The 24,473-nt window shown below is 35.7% G+C and overlaps 1 protein-coding gene and 1 pseudogene across 21 annotated transcripts in view; both read right to left on the bottom strand.

Moving 5' to 3' along the window:
- Positions 1 to 24,473, bottom strand: part of LOC145279820 (otoferlin-like) — a 1,618,966-nt gene that overhangs the window by 540,536 nt on the left and 1,053,957 nt on the right. The gene's annotated exons all lie outside the window — the stretch shown is intronic.
- LOC145280389 (5S ribosomal RNA) lies at positions 20,097 to 20,214 on the bottom strand (annotated as a pseudogene).

Here is a 24,473-nt window from a genome sequence, read left to right as displayed (position 1 = left end):
ACACACCGACCAACTTTAAATCAGTGAGGTGTGCTAACATTCAGTATTGTCCCTATGTCGAGTAATTTTCAACATAATTTTAAAATAATCCATATATATATATATATATATATATATATATATATATATAGAGAGAGAGAGAGAGAGAGAGAGAGAGAGAGAGAGAGAGAGGGGGATAAATGACAAAAAGTTATATTCCAAAATTCATGATGGTGCACATCTCATAATTTATTCCTTTAATTCAGTTGACTTATACAATTTTTGACGTTATCTGTTTCGTAGCGCAAAATCAATCAATTATTATATCAATTTGTGAATCTATTATGCCCTTAACTCATCAGAAGAAATAGCAACACTCAATCCGTCAAAAGGAATTGAAGTGTGATTTGACATTATTAAAATTCGAAAATTGGAAGAGAGACTAAATACCTTTTTATTTTTCCATTACGCCATATTAAATTTATATATTAGTAATGATAGGATTACAACATTTTACTGATTCCATACAAAATTTTTGATTTCTATACAATTACCGATTCCAATCCTTTATAAACGTCTAAATATTTGACTATATAGTTGTTTATTATTCCCGATTGCCGTAAAATTATATTAAAGGTGCACATTTTTTTTTATTTAACTCGAAAACGTACTTGTAAGATTGATCTATTGGTTTTAGTTTCAGTGATAGTGTAAAATCAATAAAAAAAATTTATTTTATTATTACTAGCAGTAGTGGAAAAGTTTGTTTTAGACAAAAGCAAATAAAAAAAAAAAACAATTAAAAGAATAATTTTTGGCATCGAAATATAGGCACAAATTTTTCCGATTCCGACACCTGTAAATGTTCCGATACCCGATTTCGATTAATTGTCCAAATTATATATGGGCCTGTGAAATAAATAAATAAATAAATAATATATATATATATATATATATATATATATATGTGTGAGAGAGAGATAGAGATGGACAGACAGACAAACATAGTGATATTTATAAATGAATTTATTTTTTAGATGAGGATGGATTATTTAGATTATTAATTATTGTTCTCATTTTGAGTGTTATTCTCGCAACCTTTTGACTGCTGTAACCTCAGATCTTCTCAAGGTGCATCTTGTCGAACTCCGGAATGTTTACAGGATTTCGATCGGAACTCTTCATTTAATGAATGGGAGTAAAATGTCCTCATTCCGTCAGCCCACTAGGATCTGTGGCATAGCAGATAAAGTGCTAAGTAAAATTCAGTTCCAAGTGATAATTTTCTGGAGATTGAAGGTTTAATCCTCAGTGCAGAATAAAACTGCTAATTACCTAAAACTTCTACTCGGTCATTACTGACAGAACAAGAGCATGCTACCCCACAAATTAAATAATGGATTCCATTCGAAATTCCATACAAATCTACGAATTTAACAGAAAGATTCCCGAGTTTAACAAGATACACCTGAAGAAGTAAAGAGGTTACATCGGACGAAGCGTTGTGAGATAACAGTATACTGAATAATTCAAATTATCAATCCTCTTCAGTGTGGACAACGCTAAGAATACAATTGCGAATTACTTTTTTTTTTCTCTGTCATGACTGATGGAACAAGAGCGTGATGGGCAAATCATATTTTCACAACGTTTCGGTCGACATAACCTTTGACCTACTTCAGCTGCATCTTGTCAAACTCAAGAATGTTTTTTTTTTTTTTTATTTGAGAAGCGATACGTAATTTCAAACTGAACCAGATGATAGATTGTCCGTGTTCTGTCAGCCATGAATTGGGTCATTTTTATTTTATTCTTATTAAGTATCGCCTTCAGTGAGGATCGAACTTGCAACCCACAAAAGACAGATTATTACTTTATCCGTTACATCTCGTGAACACAAGATTCCAAAGTTTGACAGTATGCAACTGAAGAAGCTTCCTTTCGATGTGTCCCTAATCAGAGCAGGCAATCAATCGGTTTGATTTTACCGATTTCGATAACAATAAAAAAAGTATTAGAAATGTTGAACATTCGTTAATCCTCATTCAATCCCGGCCAACGTTGGGTCTCCCTGCTAGTTTTATACAACTCCCACGATTGAAATCATCTGCCAAATGTGTATATTTTTTTACAGAATTAAAGCATTAGAGAATCATTAAAAGTTAATGTAAATATCAGTTTCATTCGAATGTTAAAAGATGCGAACATAGAGATAAAAACTAAATCTAATTTCAAATAAATAACGCATCACCATTTAAAAAAAATAAAGACTAAAAAATGGGATGCAAAGGAGATATCGCTTTTCTTAAAAACGTTAATGTCACTGTATATCTTAAAGGTTGTATATAAAAAAACAACAACAATAGTATGGTAGACCGATTTAAAAGACTCGTAGTGGATAAAGTACTTTGTTAAATTCAGTTGTAAGTTACTCTCTTCCGGAGGTTAAAGGTTCAATCGTTAATGCGGACCACACTCAATATACAATTGCTACTTACGTAGACCTTCTTCCCAATCATGCTTAATGGAACGAGATTATAGACCAAATAATGGGCCCCGTTCGAAATATCGTAAAGATCCCAGAGTTTGATGGGAAGATTCCAGCAAGATACACCTGAAGGAGGTCGGAGATTACATCGACCGAACCGTTGCGGAAATAACACTCTAGATGAGAACAATAGTCCGAAGAATCCAAATAATACGGACTTAAATGAAGTTAATATATGTTCTTTTCTGGTGTTAAAAGATGGAGACATCCAAACATAATGTTTATTCATATACCTGAGAGGTGACAGTGGTCAAGTGGTTAACGGCACAGAATGATGACCTGGGTGTCCCAAGTTCGAATCCAGTTCGTTCCACAAAAATCACTTTCAATTAGTATGTTAGCAACCTTCACGTGGTCCGTCCCGTAATCCTTGATGTCTTTCTAGCCAAATAACCGATGCCAACAATAGAAATTTCGGATTTATACGATATGATGATGATGATGATGATGATGATGATGATGTACCTAAGATGAAACGATACTGCATAATCATGTTCACCCTGGTTCTCGTAAGGCTACTGAAGTTAAGGAAGGTTAAGCCTGGTCAGTACGAGATGAGTGACTATTTAAGAATCCCAGTGCAATTGGTAGGAGAACGTTAATAACTCCCCACAACGAACTGCAGAAAACCTAACGTCATCTAATCTGATGGGAATATATAAGCGACTGGGGACCGCTTGCGAATTTAATATTCCCATGAAACTTCCTCCTTCAGAGGAATAAAAAAGATGACAGTCGAGATATTGGATTCATCTCAGGTAAGGACATTGATCAAAGATTCAACATTCTTAATTCAATAACTGATATGGATGCTTCTGCTTGGAAATCATTTGTGATTCGTGTTCAAATTTGTGTCAGAAACCACAAAGCTGAAAACTATGATGTCCAATTGAGTGGATATATGTATAAAGATGCTCCATCTCCATAGCCATCTTTACTGTTTCCTTGAAAATCTGTAATCCAAGTGACGAACAACGAGAATGGATTCCACCAGGCGATAAAAATGATAAGGGAGAGTTACAAAGGGTTTAAACGTGATTGCGCCGGTAACCCCTTTCAAAAATCCAGGTAAAGAAGCTTTAAACTAAACCAATGAACTTAAATATGGCTAGAACATTTCTTAGGCATTTGTTTTCTTGATACTTATGAAGTGACCGGCTCGATTTTCCATAATGTTGCCTCGGCATATTTCAGCAGCTTATGTAAATCGGCGGTTTACGTAAGCTGCCAGAATATGCCGACCGCTGATTACATTTAAAAACGCTATAAAAATTAAAAAAAAAAAAAATATCCTGATAAAAAAACATTTATCGTACAGTAATTTCAATAAAAAAAATTAACGTACAATAAATGTTACTATTTTATGAAGTTTTTTTTTTGTTTTAATATTTGAAGAGGTGGAGTTACGAAAAGTTCCGACTGTTTATGTAAGTTTATGCAGAAAAACAGGTCGTTCACTGCACAAGTACTGTTTTCTACATTTATTATTGTTTTATTACTAAAAGTTGTTTTTTTCTGGCTTTCACAATCACGTGTAAGCACAATAGTTTCTAAAAAAAAAAAAGAAAAAAAGAACAAAAATCGAAAGTTGCAATATTGAATTTCCATTAAAAACTAATATCTACGTAATTATCATGCAAATTTTAACTAAAAGAAATATATACTTAATTATCATGTCGCAATTAATAACATATTACTACATTGTTATACAAAACATGTCCTTTCACGATTTCGCTATCCATTGAGACGCCATCATTTTGAAGGGAAAGGTAACAAGACAAACTGCAGTTACTTCACTTATTATAATAATACCTGTCTTTATTATTAAAGTATAACTTGCAATTTCTTTCGATTATTATTAATAATTAATTTCCTACTTTTTCGTAATCTAATTCATGATACTCACTATGTGTCTATCTGCCTGCAACCATTTTTTTCAGTGTGCATCTCCTTCAAAACGCAAAGGCGATTCAAATCATTCTATTTTTGTGTGCTGTTCTTTTATGCGTTTTTAGCTGGTAAAAATCGTTGCTAAAGAGTCATAAGTTGACTAAAGGTGTTATATGTACGCATTTGTTTTTACATGGAGTTCACCACTTATCAAGGCCCAAGGGCCACTCGGGGATAAGAGTTATTGTGTGTACAGTAATCAATGGGATAGTGTAGTAATAGTATTGGAGAATTGATAAAGTGTCATTACTTAAGGGGGCGGTTCATCAGGAATTTGTTTGTGTTGGGCTTGAAAACATCCAGGTTGAAGTCGGGAGGAAAACAGGCAAGCGGAACAGAGTTCCACAGGCGTGCAGTTCTAAGAAAGAAGCTTGCACAAATGTACATATATATACGTTAAAGTCGGTTCGTTTTTTTTTTTTTTTTTTTTTTTTTTTTTTTTTAACTATTTCTCATCCATTCAACGATCGCTCAAACGGGAACGACTAATGCTGGAGCGCTTATGTTTTGATTTCGATTCTAGATGATAGTACCAAAATTATATATGTTTTGTACTTTTGAAATCACAATTATATATATTGGGTATAATATAATAATTGATAGAAAATTAACTATAATAATGAATACGAAATCTGCATGAATTAAAATATCATATTTAAGCGTATTTTACGATTGGGCAATGTCGGGCGGTAACCTAGTTGTTATATATTTTGTTAATTTTGACATAAGTAAGTAACATTGGCTTTACCTGACATTTAATATTTCCATTTTCGTTCTTATTCTGAAAAAGCAACAAAGACGATTGTTAAGCCCTGGCCATTTTCCTTATTTATTTGTCCAAGTCTCAATCCATATATCGAAGTAAAATATTGTCAGATTTCTCGTTGTGACAACAGGACCTTTGCCAGCACCCTCAAAATGCATCGCTGGATTACCACGAATAACAGAGACGTGTCCAGGGTGATGAAAACAAAGTTTCCGGTCACGGTTATGGTCTTTGGTGTGTTTTCAATTGAGGGCCACATCATGCACCTAACATCTTCGAATTCGGCTTGAAAGTCAACACCGAAGTATACCTGGATGTGTAAAGGAGTGTGGTGATCCCCTGGTGCAATCAGGTTGTCGCTGTCAGACACTGGGTGTGGCAGCAGGACTCGGCGCTGGTCCACAAATTCAAAAAGACCCAAGCTTGGCTTCAAAAGGAATGCTACCCTTTTGTACCACATCTTCAATACTAAGTTAGCCTCAACTACCTTTTTTAGGTAGATACAACCGATCTACATTTCTTTACTTAGCAAAAGCCCCATAAATAGTAAGCATTTTACGTGTTCTTGCGTCCAAACAGTTTAATGCATCTACATTCCAGTCAAGTATACCAGAGATATATTGAATAATAGCTACTGCTCTGACATTGGTAACATATATTGTATTCCGACCGTGGGCGTGCAATTCAAGAACAATCCCTGATCTTCTGTTGTAAACGGCTGTAACCTGATTTTTCATTTTCATTTTCTTAATCTTACTTGCTTCCAGTGCCCCCAAATATTTGTGGCCTCTTGTTGTCAGCATTCTTTATCAGATCTGTTATTGGAAGTTCAGGGCCATCAGAGTGGACGAACTTGCCTCTTCTCATCACAAGAAGAGCATATTTGGTGATTAAAAATTCCATCCTCATGTAATTATTAAACAATCTGATCGTATTTATAAGAGTATTAATCTGGTCCTCATTCCTTCCAAAAATTTTAAGATCATCTCCTATACATAATAATTCAATTACAGAAATTCCCCTCTGCACTTAATTACGGTAGGTTTGCAATAACAGATGCAACATACAAATTTATTATGTCTAAACCTATACCACCATAATATGTAACTTTTGCACTCGGTTACAGACACATTTATTCGTTATAATAAAATCCTATCTTAATTCCTACGAGCGGCATCATCACGATTGCCAAGATTTAGAGAGGAAGTAGTTCATATTTTCCCCTCTACCTGAAAAGTCCCCCCACTTTCTCAGTAAGGACTGTGTAAATATATAACCATTATAACTATATTGATATGATACCCTCATTAACTGGATTAGACACTAGCACACATACTACTATTGCACTAATGATCTCGCCTCAACAACATTCTGCCTATTCATAGTGGCTGCGACCATGACATTCTGTTATTCCGGATCATACAAAGAACGAACACCGCAGCCTTAATTCATTAAAGCCGATCAATCGTCACGCATTAATTTGAATCATTTTGACTGTGCTCTCTTCTTATCATATACGGTTTCAGCGTCCTATGTTAAGCGATGCTAAAATGAAATGACCTCTAAGAAACGATTAAAAACTGTTATTCCTAACCAAGTATTAGGAGAAAAAACAATGAACCACTGATAGTTACATTACAGGAAAACATGCACCAAACATTCACGATGGCACCTTCTTTGATTTAAAAGTAAGTGATATGATACGGTTTTTCGAAACAATTACCGAACCAACAATATTTCCAGTTGGTTAAAATATTTACACAATAAGATGCGGCAACTTTTTATTTATTCATTATTTTATTTTTTGAACAGTACATGTTATGGTAACGCTTGCAAAACATTTGCCCTCTACATTTTTTTCTACAGCTTTTTTATTTTGATGATTTAATTTAATAACAAAATATCATTCGATCGACCATCGAAACATGATATGCAAATATGAACGAACCTCTGGCAGATATTTCGGAAATTGACACGACCCTCTTAATTCCACAGTTTACAATATAATCACTTTAATCTCAGCGATTACAAACTTACCTTTAAGATTAAAACATTTTCTATGACTTTTAACGTCATCGATCGGTTTTCAATTATAACGTTCTACTAAATTAAACACGTACTTTGTGACTATAATTATTATAGATAATATCTATAATAATTTATAAGGAATGTTTACTGTTGGTAAGGTTGTGTCAGTTGATACCACTACATGAAAGGAAATGGCGAGGTTTTATTGCATTAATTTGATGAAATAGAAATGCATATAGTTCACATTTCATGAAAAGAGAAAAAAAAAATTTAAATAATTCTATTTTCAATATACCAAACATTTATTCTCATGAGAAAACAAATGGACTGTATTTTTTAATCAGCGTTTTCACATTATTCGAAATCACTTATGAATAACATCATGAGAGGATTTATAAACTCATGAGTTAAACAGTGTTCATCAATCCTCTCATAATGTTATTCATCTCTCAACTGACAATCATCTAATTTCATTAAATCTTAATCACAGGCGATTTTTTGTTTTGGGGGGAGGGCTTTGATAAATGGTGATTTTTCTAGCACAAAATATATTTTTAAGTTCGATTGAATTAGAAAGGTGGAAAAGATGACATTTTGATAAATAATGAATAGGGAGCCAAAGCAGAGAAATCGTTGAGTACCTCTGGTGAAAACGCTTGCTGATAAGATGCTGGTTTATTTTTAAATGTCAGAGTGAGAATGAGAGAGCGAGAGAAACTCAGAGAAAGAGAGAGAGAGAGAGAGAGAGAGAGGGAGAGAGAGAGAACGCAGATATGAGACAAAAAGAAAAATAGTGAGAAAGACAAAAAGAAAAAGAGTGAGCAAGAGAAAAAGAGCAACAAAGATTTCATGCGCACGAGAGCGAAAATAGCCAAGTGAGAGGGAAAGAGAACGAGCGAGTAAGAGAGACAAGAGAACGAGCAAATGAAAGAAAAGGAAAGAGGACGAGCGAGTAAGAGAAAGAACCCGAGTGACCGAGAGAAAGAAAGAACGAATGTGTATGAAAGGGAATGAACGAGGGAGAGAAAGAAAAAAAACGGTGGAGAGAGAGAGAGAGAGAGAGAGAGAGAGAGAGAGAGAAAATGAACGAGAAAGCGAGAGAGAAGGAACAAGAGAGAAACAGAGAGAATGAACGAGGAAGAGAGAAGGAATAAACGAGGAAGAGAGAAGGAATAAACGAGGAAGAGAGAAGGAATAAACGAGGAAGAGAGAGGGAATAAACGAGGAAGAAAGAGAGAGAGGAATGAACGAGGAAGAAGGAGAGAGAGAGGAAAGAACGAGGAAAAAAGAGAGAGAAAAGAACGAGGAAAAAAAGAGAGAGAAAAGAAGGAGGAATAAAGAGAGAGGAAAGAAGGAGGAATAAAGAGAGAGGAAAGAAGGAGGAAAAAAGAGAGAGGAAAGAAGGAGGAAAAAAGAGAGAGGAAAGAAGGAGGAAAAAAGAGAGAGGAAAGAAGGAGGAAAAAAAGAGAGAGAAAAGAACGAGGAAAAAAAGAGAGAGAAAAGAACGAGGAAAAAAAGAGAGAGAAAAGAACGAGGAAAAAAAGAGAGAGGAAAGAACGAGGAAAAAAAGAGAGAGGAAAGAACGAGGAAAAAAAGAGAGAGGAAAGAACGAGGAAAAAAAGAGAGAGGAAAGAACGAGGAAAAAAAGAGAGAGGAAAGAACGAGGAAAAAAAGAGAGAGGAAAGAACGAGGAAAAAAAGAGAGAGGAAAGAACGAGGAAAAAAAGAGAGAGGAAAGAACGAGGAAAAAAAGAGAGAGGAAAGAACGAGGAAAAAAAGAGAGAGGAAAGAACGAGGAAAAAAAAAGGAGAGGAAAGAACGAGGAAAAAAAAAGGAGAGGAAAGAACGAGGAAAAAAAAAGGAGAGGAAAGAACGAGGAAAAAAAGAGAGAGGAAAGAACGAGGAAAAAAAAGAGAGAGGAAAGAACGAGGAAAAAAGAGAGAGGAAAGAACGAGGAAGAAAGAGAGAGAGGAAAGAACGAGGAAGAAAGAGAGAGAGGAAAGAACGAGGAAGAAAGAGAGAGAGGAAAGAACGAGGAAGAAAGAGAGAGAGGAAAGAACGAGGAAGAAAGAGAGAGAGGAAAGAACGAGGAAGAAAGAGAGAGAGGAAAGAACGAGGAAGAAAGAGAGAGAGGAAAGAACGAGGAAGAAAGAGAGAGAGGGAATGAACGAGGAAGAAAGAGAGAGGGAATGAACGAGGAAGAAAGAGAGAGAGGGAATGAACGAGGAAGAAAGAGAGAGAGGGAATGAACGAGGAAGAAAGAGAGAGAGGGAATGAACGAGGAAGAAAGAGAGAGAGGGAATGAACGAGGAAGAAAGAGAGAGAGGGAATGAACGAGGAAGAAAGAGAGAGAGGGAATGAACGAGGAAGAAAGAGAGAGAGGGAATGAACGAGGAAGAAAGAGAGAGAGGGAATGAACGAGGAAGAAAGAGAGAGAGGGAATGAACGAGGAAGAAAGAGAGAGAGGGAATGAACGAGGAAGAAAGAGAGAGAGGGAATGAACGAGGAAGAAAGAGAGAGAGGGAATGAACGAGGAAGAAAGAGAGAGAGGGAATGAACGAGGAAGAAAGAGAGAGAGGGAATGAACGAGGAAGAAAGAGAGAGAGGGAATGAACGAGGAAGAAAGAGAGAGAGGGAATGAACGAGGAAGAAAGAGAGAGAGGGAATGAACGAGGAAGAAAGAGAGAGAGGGAATGAACGAGGAAGAAAGAGAGAGAGGGAATGAACGAGGAAGAAAGAGAGAGAGGGAATGAACGAGGAAGAAAGAGAGAGAGGGAATGAACGAGGAAGAAAGAGAGAGAGGGAATGAACGAGGAAGAAAGAGAGAGAGGGAATGAACGAGGAAGAAAGAGAGAGAGGGAATGAACGAGGAAGAAAGAGAGAGAGAGGGAATGAACGAGGAAGAAAGAGAGAGAGGGAATGAACGAGGAAGAAAGAGAGAGAGGGAATGAACGAGGAAGAAAGAGAGAGAGGGAATGAACGAGGAAGAAAGAGAGAGAGAGGGAATGAACGAGGAAGAAAGAGAGAGAGGGAATGAACGAGGAAGAAAGAGAGAGAGGAAATGAACGAGGAAGAAAGAGAGAGAGGGAATGAACGAGGAAGAAAGAGAGAGAGGGAATGAACGAGGAAGAAAGAGAGAGAGGGAATGAACGAGGAAGAAAGAGAGAGAGGGAATGAACGAGGAAGAAAGAGAGAGAGGGAATGAACGAGGAAGAAAGAGAGAGAGGGAATGAACGAGGAAGAAAGAGAGAGAGGGAATGAACGAGGAAGAAAGAGAGAGAGGGAATGAACGAGGAAGAAAGAGAGAGAGGGAATGAACGAGGAAGAAAGAGAGAGAGGGAATGAACGAGGAAGAAAGAGAGAGAGGTAATGAACGAGGAAGAAAGAGAGAGAGGGAATGAACGAGGAAGAAAGAGAGAGAGAGAGGGAATGAACGAGGAAGAAAGAGAGAGAGGGAATGAACGAGGAAGAAAGAGAGAGAGGGAATGAACGAGGAAGAAAGAGAGAGAGGGAATGAACGAGGAAGAAAGAGAGAGAGGGAATGAACGAGGAAGAAAGAGAGAGAGGGAATGAACGAGGAAGAAAGAGAGAGAGGGAATGAACGAGGAAGAAAGAGAGAGAGGGAATGAACGAGGAAGAAAGAGAGAGAGGGAATGAACGAGGAAGAAAGAGAGAGAGGGAATGAACGAGGAGGAAAGAGAGAGAGGGAATGAACGAGGAGGAAAGAGAGAGAGGGAATGAACGAGGAGGAAAGAGAGAGAGGGAATGAAGGAGGAAGAAAGAGAGAGAGGGAATGAACGAGGAAGAAAGAGAGAGAGGGAATGAACGAGGAAGAAAGAGAGAGAGGGAATGAACGAGGAAGAAAGAGAGAGAGGGAATGAACGAGGAAGAAAGAGAGAGAGGGAATGAACGAAGAAGAAAGAGAGAGAGGGAATGAACGAGTAAGAAAGAGAGAGAGGGAATGAACGAGGAAGAAAGAGAGAGAGAGGGAATGAACGAGGAAGAAAGAGAGAGAGAGGGAATGAACGAGGAAGAAAGAGAGAGAGGGAATGAACGAGGAAGAAAGAGAGAGGGAATGAACGAGGAAGAAAGAGAGAGGGAATGAACGAGGAAGAAAGAGAGAGAGAGGGAATGAACGAGGAAGAAAGAGAGAGAGGGAATGAACGAGGAAGAAAGAGAGAGAGGAAATGAACGAGGAAGAAAGAGAGAGAGGGAATGAACGAGGAAGAAAGAGAGAGAGGGAATGAACGAGGAAGAAAGAGAGAGAGAGGGAATGAACGATAGAGAGAGAGAGAGAGAGAGAGAGAGAGAGAGAGAGAGAGGGGGAATGAACGGGGAAGAAAGAGAGAGAGGGAATGAACGAGGAAGAAAGAGAGAGAGGGAATGAACGAGGAAGAAAGAGAGAGAGGGAATGAACGAGGAAGAAAGAGAGAGAGGGAATGAACGAGGAAGAAAGAGAGAGAGGGAATGAACGAGGAAGAAATAGAGAGAGAGGGAATGAACGAGGAAGAAATAGAGAGAGAGGGAATGAACGAGGAAGAAATAGAGAGAGAGAGGGAGGGAATGAACGATGAAGAAAGAGAGAGAGAGGGAATGAACGATGAAGAAAGAGAGAGAGAGAGGGAATGAACGATAGAGAGAGAGAGAGAGGGAATGAACGATAGAGAGAGAGAGAGGGAATGAACGATAGAGAGAGAGAGGGGGAATGAACGATGATGAAAGAGAGAGGGAATGAACGATGATGAAAGAGAGAGAAAGAAGGAATGAACGAGGAAGAAAGAGAGAGAAAGAAGGAAGTAACGAAGAAGAAAGAGAGAGAAAGAAGGAATGAACGAGGAAGAAAGAGAGAGAAAGAAGGAATGAACGAGGAAGAAAGAGAGAGAAAGGAGGAATGAACGAGGAAGAAAGAGAGAGAAAGAAGGAATGAACGAGGAAGAAAGAGAGAGAAAGAAGGAATGAACGAGGAAGAAAGACAGCAAGATAACCCACGTACGAGAGAGAGAGAGAGAGAGAGAGAGAGAGAGAGAGAGAGAGAGAGATAACGGGCGAACACGAAAAAGACAGCAAGAATGATTTCGCGTGTGCGAGAGAAAGACGGGGTAATTTTAATGGCTTCTCTATTATCTGACACTTGAATGTTATCAACGACTCCTCCCAACATTTTTTCCGGAAGCACCCCCATCGCTACCCGGACGATCCCAAACATCTTGAGCTCTGAAAATGCTTCACTCCATGTACACCATGCAGCTCTTATTTTATTCATTCCGATTTTTTATTTTAATATTTTTATTTTTGATTCAGCCTGCTATTGTAGCTTTCTGTTCACCAAGGGCCGTTTAACGATTCAACATCGAGAAATGTGAAAGAGATGCTCGCGAGGCGGTTCAACGTGCGGCTGCGCTGCCTCTGCCGTGCGGTTAATGTAGCCGTGTCTGCGAGAGAACCATAAAAGCCAGGCAGCTTCATCAACCCTTCCCATAACCGCTACTCCACCCCATTCGCTTAACCATCACCACTATCGCCACCCCCAATCTTATCACAATCATTATCATAATTCGTGTCTCTGCATCTGCTCTTCATGCCCGACCCTAATTTTCCCTCTCATTGACAGCATTAACCGAACTAGTCGCCGCCATTAAGAGAATCATCACAACTAGCGCTGCTACCACCTCGAGGGACATCACTCCCACTAGCACTCGTATCAAGCGTTGCATGATAGCTATTATCTTCATTATAATTACCAACATGGTGGCTTATTGGTATTATACAGCCGACAAAATGAATCCATTTTAAAGGAGTACTTATACCTGCTAACCATCACTTTGTTTTTGTTTTTTTGCTAGGGATGGAGCATTCTACCGGATACTAGACATCCAACCGAGAGCTCTGTATAAGATTCTAAACGTGCCTTTAAGTGCGGTTGTTTGTATTTCTTTTGCGCGTGGTTCACTAGTTATATTCGCCAGGTCGTTTTTTAAAAATTCTTTTTTGTGAATCTGGTTGCTCCTATAATTACTGAAATGATGAAGATCTTCCTAAGATTCCAGTTTCTTTTCACATTGTACCTAACTTACGTTATCTTCTCCATTTCAGTTTTGTTTAAGCCTGTAGCTGGAGAAATTGTATATTCATAGTGGATGGTGTTTTTACCTACCTCCAACTATTCTTTCTCATACGTGTGTGTTGGGGAGGGCAACATATGTTTGTGCATAAATTTTCTATTCTTTTAATAGACTAAACACTACAAGGGACAAACCTTCGTGATTATTAACATAAAACAACAGAACACACATATAAATAGATATTATTAGACTATATTCCTCTGACCAAGATTTTATTAAGTTTACTTATCATTTCAAAACAAATATCTATACTCCTATTAATTTGTCTTTGTGTGTGTTTGTGTGTCTTGGTATTCATATTAAAAGTCCTTTTTTCTATTTATTTAAAAAGAAAATACAACTTTGTTATATATATGGGTCGTGGAATTGCATTCATCTGTAAAATATCTAGCTAATTTGCGTATTCTTTTAAACATTCATTGTAATTAATTCCCTATTGTTTTTTTTCGATTTTCCTATGAGATGATCATTTTTAGTTAACTATTACGTGTAAATTATATATTCATACAGATGTTGTAAATGATTAATATTTGCGTAAAAAGGTTATAGTAAACACAAACCTCTTTCGATATATATATATATATATATATATATATATATATATATATATATATATATATATGTCTAAATTTTGCCTCCAAAACTCCTGTCAGTTTTTGGTCTACAGACGGAACTTAATACATAGAGTATTCGAACCCATGCTAAACTTTATATTTTGGTTTTAGCCGAGGAAAATCGGGACAAAAGTGTGAAACGGAAGTTGCCAGGTGACAGTCAAACGACGACATTACGAAGATGCATGCGTAACATAATAGCTATTGTTCATGTTTTAAACATATTTGTTGATTCAATATATTTCTCATTCCGTGGAATTTCCAGGATTCCTGCTAGTACCCTTATTATTTCAGCACGGTCATTCAACTTCACAAGTACCAAAAAATAGGGATAAAAAAACTGGAGGTATCTATTATTATTATTATTATTATTATTATTATTATTATTATTATTATTATTATTATTATTATACTAAAGATGTTTGTTTTCCAAGGCTTTATATCTATATATTTGAATTACACAAAACACATGCCAAAGTATTCTTTAGTGTTGGGATTGAGTTATGCTTGAAAAACATTTCCTTTAATTGTTCAAGTCAGCCACAACTTGCAATTTACTCACCAGGTCACCCATCCTTTACTAAGTTTCTGTCTATTAATCTTACCCTCTCTAATTGTTTAACTCCTTCTCTGTTCTTATTTTACACAGTGTCTATCACCCTCGCTTCTATCTCCCTCTCAATATGCCTTGTTTGGGATGAAAAAGAGTTTTAAAAAGTGTTTGTGAGCCACATGGTATGTTTAATGAATAAACATAAATATTTACAAGTTTTTTTGAAAACTAATTTTTTTTTTAATGGAAATAGCTCCAGACAAGTCATGAAGCCATTTGATATAATGGGCTCCAAGAATATACCTACTTCAAATTTAAAAGGTCGCTAACGATAAGTGTTAGATGGATAGATTCTGACCCAGAAAACAGCAAGTTTTCTCCCTTTGTCAGAAACATTGCTTATGGAATGTTAGAAGTAACAGATAAAGCAAGGAAAGCGAGTATCACGAGGCTACTAAAAGCAAATCCAAGGTCCACTTTTTACTCTCCTTGAGGATTTGTTCCACCCATGGTGGATTAGCGTAAATCTTTTTCTGCAAAAAAAAATCCACGTGTCTTCAGTCAAAATAAAAAAAAGAAAATAGGTTAATCCCAATATATGTTCAACTGTCGTCAAGAAACTTAGAGCGGATTAGTCAATGTGACCTGCTTATACAAGTCTTAACCAGAAACTCAATTTACGTCACGAAAATTGGAGCCTCAAAATGCATAGATTCAAATTACTATATGATTCGTGTTTGCGACCTGATAGAAAGATTTAACGAAAATCTAAAATTAATCTTCGGCTTCTCAAGACTCATTTTTTTTTGGGGGGGGGGTCTGGAGGAGGAAAAATATGTAGGAATTAGTTTAAGGATTCCTTCAAATCACTGGCATCTTATATTTCGACACGTGTGTGGTATTTGGCCAATGCATTTTTTTTTTCATTTTTGATTTTTTTTTTATACCTGTCAATGCACTGTTTTGATAACGTTCTTTTAGAAAATAATTATGTCTGGAAGTGAAGAAACGGTCTAGATGGTTAACACAATGGGAAATGGAATTGGTAAACCAAGCTTAAAATTCCTGCCGAGTTTAAGTTATTAACCGAAGTATTTCATCTATTGTTGCTTCTTCTCTACTTCTTTTTTTTTTCGAGAGAGATGATGGAAAGTTCTGAAAGAGTATCTCAATGATGAGGTTATAGTGGAGAGTTGCGCAATCACCAACCGCATTTCTCCTAAACTAGTATTTTTTATTATTGTTCGCCATAGCTTTTTGAGTATATCCATAATTAACAACCCAACTCAACTCTTAAAAGAAATCAGTAAACAGAATATTTACATTACAAGTAGGGCTGTGACAAAAGAATCTTATTATTATTGTTTTGACTCTCGAGTATATATCCGACACAGTTAATCAATCAAGAACCACATTACTATCTAAAAACCTAAGATATTAACTGATATATACTCGAGAGTCAAAATAATGAAAAGAATATTCTCTTGTCATAAGTACCAGCTTTTCAGAGAAATCTATTACTAATGGATATATGGTATCTGTGCGGCAAAGTGATGAAGGCCCTGTTTAGAGAAGCTGTTCAGCTCCTCACATTTAACTCCTCCTATTCGTATTTTATTGTGGTATGAATATTAGCAAAAAATAATATAAAATAGTCACAGAAAACGTTTTATTAAGTTTCAAACTCTGTTCGATATTCTTTTTTGACAATTGGGACCACAAAATAAATGTTTGGTATTTGTCGATATAAAAACAGAAAATAACTTAAGACCTGCATGGAGAACGTACCCGTGACAAAACAAAAAAAATCATATTCCAAAAATTATGTAAATTGATCAATTGATATTATTTTTATAAAGAAAACCATTTCTATGACGTTTCTGAATTTTTGAGATGAGGATTGGTTATTCGTATTATTTGGATTCATACGACAACTGTTCTCATCTTCAGTGTGATTTTCACAACGTTCCGGTCGATGTAACCTCCGAGCTTCTTCAAGTGTATCTTGTTAAACTCGGGAATGTTTCGGCCGAATTCGAGAATTTGTCCGCAAGGACCCATGGCGCAGTGGTTAGAGTACTTACAAAAATCAATTGAAAAAAGTGATATTCTCCTGAAGGTCGACAGTGTGGGCGACTGAAAAATACAACTGCGAATTACTTCGGACCTTTATCCAGTCATGGCTGACGGAATAAGACCATGCTACCCCCGTGAAGTAAATAAATGGTTCCGCTCGAAATTCCGTCCAAATTCCCGAGTTTGACAGAAACTTTTCAGAGTCCGACAAAATACACCTAAAGAAACATTGTGAAAATCACACTCAAGATGAGAATAGTAGTCCGATGAATCCAAATAATACGAAATCATTTCTAAGTGATTAATGGGAATTCGTAGGCATTACAACATAAATCTCGCAAGTTTAAATTAATGAATGGTTTTCAAAATGAAGGAAAAAACAGCCACTCGTCGGTATTCCTAAAATTGGATTTTCTTATTTTAAAATAAAACTACTTCATCAATTTACATAATTTTTGGAATATGATAATTACGTCACGAGTACGTACAAGATACAGATTTTCCTTTATTTTCGCTTTTTAATATAGGGAAATTCCTGGACAAGATCCAAATGATATTTTTCTTTTTTCTTGATTAATGATACATCTTTTACAACCAGATGTGGTGAAAGTATATCTGGATGCAAAAGCTATTGAGGTTTTCTTTATACTTTGGTGATAGGATTGGAGAAGGTGCTAGTGTGATTTCAAGAGTTAAGAGTGAATGGAATAAGTTCAAGGAACTTCTGCTATTATACACCAGAAGCGCGTTATCACTTTGGCCCAAGGAAAGCCTCTGGATTATTTGGGTAACATCTTCTTAAACTTGGAATTTCAAACGGAATTCTTTTCTTTTTTTATTGCCTGCTCTTTTCAAAAATTCACCGCAGTGCACCAGGAGGAAGGTTCACATGTCTCACGCAGTGACTTAGCCCACAATACATTGTAATCTACATTGCACTGTAGAGAACCTACTGTTGATTTTATATAATTATTTTATATAATGACTTGAAGTTTAAAATGCAAATGTCAAGTATCATGGATTAATTGTGCTCTAAACAGAAACATTCATTTCGAACGCACCTCTGTCTTATTCTGCTTGACATATGATTAAAGATCTGTTGCTGATTTTATACGCTGGGCCCTTCTGCCTGGGCGGTAATAAAACTTCTCAAAAGCACTTTTAATATTAGACTGTATGAAAATGTTAGCTTAGCTTTGGTGAAAATCGAACTGCTTCTTCTTTAATAGGATTTTTTCGATTCTCGATACTTATCTTATTCCGATACAAAACCTTTTTAAGAACACTCCCGGCCACATAAAGTACATTTGTGTCAAATTTAAAATAAAAATTGGCGTAGACGTATAGGAGTTCATAGGGAACTCTCTTTCTCTCTCTCTCTCTCACACACACACACACACACACACACTAAAGGAACCTTTTATATATAAGTAAACATTAATTTTTTTGGACATAATTCAGCGTTCAATGCGACAAGATACAAGCATACAAGATGACAATGTCCATAGTACATTGTATTTCTAGTTAATAACAGACAGCTGCTTCGTCGTATCACGACTCTTCGGTGTAGCTTAACACAGCAAGTGTATTCACGTTGAGATTAAAAGTCTGAACGCCAGATCACCTCCCATTGTTATTAATGCTATCAAATGTTTTTTATTTACCTCCACACTAATAGTAAAAAGAAAATTTATAATTATATGTATTTTCTTCATTTACATAGTTTACCAAGTAGCGTGAAAACTAAGAGAACTCTATCATTTATAACAACAACAAAAAAATATTGCTAAGTGGATATTATAAGAAAACGATCTTATCTCAAGTCCGCTATGATTTTTATTCCTCGGTTTTTATCCTGGGGATGAGGTGGAGGAGTTTTGATGTTGCCCAACAGCTTTTCTTTCTTTAAATTAATTCACAGCCACAAACCCTTTTTATGGGTTGAGGTTATCTGCTTAGACTGCACACAACATTCACAGGGGACATCATGGGCCGTAAGAGTAGTCAAGTCACTCTGCTCTCCACACACAAGAAAGGTTAAAAACATACTAAAAAGATGACACACATCCAAATAAAAAAAACATTTTATGAAACGTATAAGTTGTATTACCGTATATACTAATCTACACGCACACACACACTAGCAGTTCCGCCCGGCTTTGCTCGGGCCCTATGTACTGTTCATAACTTTATGTGCACATGCATATATTAAAAAAGTTTGAATATGTACGGTAATGCCTTTCTATATAATAGGCTTCCTTAACTACCATTGAGAAAAGTTGGTAGAGACCGCAGACGTCAATTTTTTTCTCCTAAACTGCTAGATTTTAGAATTCCCTTCCGGGTCCTTGCTTCCTTGACATGCAGAAGTTCAAGTGTAATGTGAACATACATCTCGCTGCTTAACAGCGTCTCTGTAGATTTGGTCCAAAACAGTAGTCCATTACGTCCAAGTGGTACTGCGCCTTGTTTGGGGTAAAAAAAAGAACATTAAAAAATAGGAGTTTTTTTTAATGTTGTTCGGTAGCTTTTCCTTTTTTAACATTAATTCACATCCATAAACCCGTTTTAAAGACTAAGGTTATCTGCATCGACTGCACATAACATTCACAGACCGTGCGAATAGTTAAGCCATTCTGCTCTTCAGACACGAGAAAGATAAAACAAATACATATCCAGCCAAAACCTGTATCTTTATCCAACCAGGATATACATATTAAAACATAACGAATCTTCCGTATTATTTTGATTAATCGGATTTCTGTTCTCATCTTGAATGTGATTTTCACAACGTTTCGGTCGATGTAGCCTCTGACCTTCTTCAGGTGAATCTTTTCGAACTCCGGAATGTGTCTGTTGAACTCGGGAATTTGGACGGAATTTCGAACGGAACCCTTTATTTACTTCACGTGGGTAGCATGCTCTTGTTCCGTCAGCCATGACTGAATAGAAGTCCTAAGTAATTCGCAATTGTATTTTTCGGTCGCCCATACTGAGGATTGGACTTTCAACCTTCAATCAATCAACAATTGATTTTCCCAAGTATTCTAACCACCGCGCTACGGGTCCTTGCGTAAAAGGTTCCGCTCGAAATTCCGTCTAAATTCGACAAGATACACCTGAAGAAGGTCGGAGGTTATATCGACTGAAACGTTGTGAAAATCACACTCGAGATGAGAACAATAGTCGGATGAATAATAATACAAATAACTAATCCTCATCTCAAAAATTCAGAAACGTCGTAACAAATCTTATTACTTTCGAGACAAGTGTCAGTATGTCGATGCCTCCGTTCAGTCTTGAAAGACAAAGGATACTCCCTGCAGGAACAGCTACGCATGTAATTGTGTGGCAAGGGTTGCGCAATCTCCAACAACACTTCCTCTGAATCGGCACTGTTTGAGTCCAGTGGCAAGGAGAAGTTCAGGACGACTGGAAACAATGCCGAGATAAGTGGAGAGCACATACAGCACTCGGAAGTCCCAAATGGTCACCCATCTGGTACTGGCCAGGTTCATCGTTGCTTAACTTCGGTGATCTGACGGGAACCGGTGTGTCAAACGTGATTATGCCGTATAGGTGTCAGTATATACTGATGTTGAAAATGTATTAACCTGAAGTTAAAGACGGTTTCCATCTTTGAAACGCACAAGAACGTTGCTGCCGTTGTCCCCCCCCCCCTCATCTGCAAATGGATTGCTTTCAATTCAACATTCACTAAAATGTAGTTGTTAGATTATTTTTTTAGTGTTTTAATTAATGCGATGTTTAATACAAAATATAGATAAAAAAATTACAAGTTATTTTAAAAACTCAATTGATTAATATTTATTTTTATCCCATTTTATTGTTTACGTGATAGAAGTTGGAGTGATTATTGAACAATTTCTCCGTTTTAACAAATACAAGACTGTTTGCTGCAATAATTATCAAGCACGTTTAAGAATACTTAAGGGGGGCAATAAGAAATATAAACTAAAAGGAAGTCAACCGGCGTTACTGCAACGTTCACGACTTCCATCGTTCGAACACTCTGGATTGTCTGTCTGTACCTGAATTGTGCGTTTATTAGTTATTAATTCTCTTCATTCCCGTCGCAATTGTTTGGTGGGTCGGAGGTAAATGCTTAGCAAATGGATTCGTGGCTGGGTTCGAATCTCCCAAGCAGCAGGAATTGTCATACCTACACTGATGATTGCGTAAGCATGAAACAAGTGTCTATAGGTATTTGAATTATTATAGCAATAATTATATATATATATATATATATATATATATATTATGGCAGTAGAGTTTAGTTTCCTAGAAGTACATCCAATAAAACAACATGTGTCTTCGAAAAAGTGCTCAATGAGTAAACAGAGCGGGTATGTTAAATTTATTTATACAAACATTGATGGCTACATATGTGCATACATGTTTCTGTAATCACCCGTTAATGGGGAGATTACGTCTTCAGGCCAAGAACTACCCTTGGAAACTCTCTCTCTCGATATATATATATATATATATATATATATATATATATATGAAAATTTTCCGGGGAGGGGTACAGAATTTTATAACGGCTAAATACAGACCAAAAAGCATAATGAATTTAAAAAATAAAAAATGAAAATAAAGGTTAGCTAACCAGGTTTCGTTCCTCACTTATCAAAGCCAAATCGAGGAAAATATGATTTAAAATAAACAAAAAAAAAGTCATGAATATGGCGGGGGTAGGAAAAAACAAAAAAAAAAAAAAAAAAAAAAAAAAAAACAGAAATAAACGGGAGAAAACTTACATAGAGACTAAATTAAGTCCAAGAAGACTTAATTTAGTCTCTATGTAATTTTTTCCTCCGTTTATTTCTGTATTTTTTTCCTATCCCCGCCATATTTATGACATTTTTTGTTTTAAATCGTATTTTCCTCGATTTAGCTTTGATAAGTGAGGAACGAAACCTGGTTAGCTAACCTTTATTTTCATTTTTTAGATTCATTATGCTTTTTGGTCTGTATTTAGCCGTTATATATATATATATATATAGATATATATATATATATATATATATATATATAGAGAGAGAGAGAGAGAGACAGACAGACAGACAGACAGACAGACAAACACAGAGCGAGAAAGATACTTAATTTCTATCCATATACACATGTGTTTGATCCTTCTCTTGCTCGAGATAAGTTTTATTTTTATCCAACATAGTGTGTTCCTTTTAGTGAGCTAGATTATCTCTATATTAAAAATCGACCATGTCTAACTTTGTCTCCACGGGGAGGCAAGTAAACAGAAAGATTAAGGACAAGCTTAGATCTGATGACCTCAGAGGAAGATATAATCTGCACAGTATAGAGATATGCGTGCAGAACAGGAGATTCCGTTGGTATGGTCGCACTGAAAGAATAGATGAAAGTTTGGGGTTAGTAGATGTAGAACACTTGAGGTAGCAGGGTCAGTTGGTAGAGGAAGACCAACAAAACCATGGCAGGAAGTGATGAAAATTAATTTGAGAGAAAAACGGGTAAATAACGAACTGACTTGAAAGTCAATTTCTAAAAGCCGTCCAATACATGATATCATATCAAACCATATTTAAGCATCAATGTGACAAAGCACTCAAGATGAGCCAACGGCCTATAATATTTTCCTGTTAAGATATGATGATGATAGACTGATTCTGATATAAAACAAAACATCGATATCAATATATATCGATCCGATGTAAAATTGATAATTGGAAGTTTAATCACATCTTTGAGAACATTTTGCTTGGTTTATTTGGAAAACATTAGAAAACAAAAAAAAATGTTATTAATGATTTTATTAAAATGATGAAAAATCACTAAAATCTTATTTTTGTTCTGAGACCATTTATAAAGATTGTTAACCTTTTTTTTTGTAGTTTATTCATGTTATGCTGCCATTAAACCTGAGAAATCAGCTCCTCGAGGACAGAGAAAAGGAATACTTCTGCTCTTGTTGACAGTTGTTTTAAGGCAGAAAACGATTAGTATTTGCGTTGTTTAGCACGAACTTTAAATAATTAAATGATTTTATGATATCATTTAGTTTTTATGATGGTATATATTTGTTTTAGATTTATTTATTTATTTATTTATTTATTTAAGATTTATTTATTTATTTGTTTGTTTGCTTGTTTGTTACAGGTGATGTCCATCTTAATCCTGCCTGGAAATTCTAATCTGAACTTGGATTTCCACACAAGGCCCAAAATCTTTATCTGCACATTCAAATAAGATTTGGGCCAGCCTCTCCACACTCTTTGGCCTGATTTAGCGCCTGGGAAGCAAATATGCTGCACTGCCAGCCAAAAGGTGAAAAATGAAATGGTGCGTGTGTTTGTCACACTGAATGTCACCGGGGTAGATTGATAGGAATTAATAGATATGAGAACAAGATTTCAAACATATTTTTAGTGAGGGTGGTGGTGGTCATGCCACAAGTAGGATAACTCGCAAATAGAGGTTGTGATGCTGGTCTGAACTGTGTTTGATAAGTTCGTACAAGAGATTTGTACGTTTTGTGCTAAGAACCGAACCAGTTGATTTGAGTCTGCAATTTTCTATTATTTGAACTCATTTTTCAAAAAGATATACCAATTAATATAAATATATAGAATTCAATATATTCATTTATATGACTTTCTAAAAATATATATTTGTATTTCAATAATACTTCTGGTAAGCCGCAACAATATATTTCCACAGTCAAACTACTTCGCAGCTTACACAAGCCATGACAGGCAATAAACGGGGCGTTCAAGTTTCGAGTTTTCCCTTCATTTTGGGCTCACCTGTTGTTCAATTCTAGTCTCGGACTTCTAGTTTATTGAACGTTGTCTGATTGTGGATATAAATATATCATAACACATATTCTGAATATACATGAAAAATATATGAAATTAAAATTGGAAAAATTACAATATTTATTAATCCATCAAATTCAAATAAGAAAATTATACAAGTGAGAAATTCTCAATATATTTTTATCTTAATGTTTATCCTCTTATGAAAAAAAGCTTGTCTTCGAAATTCGTGGGTTAAGGATTTCTCACTGGTATAATTTCATTGCTTAAATTTGAGGATTAATAAATACAATTCATTCATTTTTCTTTTCATCATATACTTCCCATATTTTTTTAATGGGTGCAGTATATTGAACTTTATGGATTCCAATTTTAAACCGAGTATATTTATCCATATATATATATATTTATCCATATATATATATATATATATATATATATATATATATATATATAAGTGTGTGGAGGTATGTTGAAATAATAAAGTGCTCGATTCCAAGAATATGGTGGCTAAAATGCAAACTATTTAAAAACTATATGTAACATATTTTAGAGAAATATCATGATTCGATTGATATGGAATTTACTATTTAGAAAAGCCTGTTAGAGTCCATTCAATCATCATCGACTCATTAAATGAAAACAAATCTGATTATCTATTAATTCAGCATTTTCTCCAGAAAGAACACTCGAGCAAGTTCACCGGACGATCTTCGATTTGTTTTTATTTCCCGATTCGCTGATGATTTGCATGTACTCTAGTGGCCTTTTTAAACAATAAAAAGTCAATCCATGTCGCTGAAACCATGTAGCATATAGTTTTAAATAAATGAAATGTAATTCTACAGTTGTAAATACATGAAATGTAATTCTACAGATGTAAATAAATGAAATGTAATTCTACAGTTGTAAATAAATGAAATGTAATTCTACAGTTGTAAATAAATGAAATGTAATTCTACAGTTGTAAATAAATTAAATGTAATTCTACAGTTGTAAATAAATGAAATGTAATTC

This window comes from Euprymna scolopes, chromosome 7, assembly GCF_053919585.1.
Source record: "Euprymna scolopes isolate OS-2025 chromosome 7, ASM5391958v1, whole genome shotgun sequence".
Taxonomy (NCBI): Eukaryota; Metazoa; Mollusca; class Cephalopoda; order Sepiida; family Sepiolidae; genus Euprymna; species Euprymna scolopes.
The sequence above is the reverse complement of the archived record's forward strand: the minus strand, read 5'-3'. Positions and strand labels throughout refer to the sequence as shown.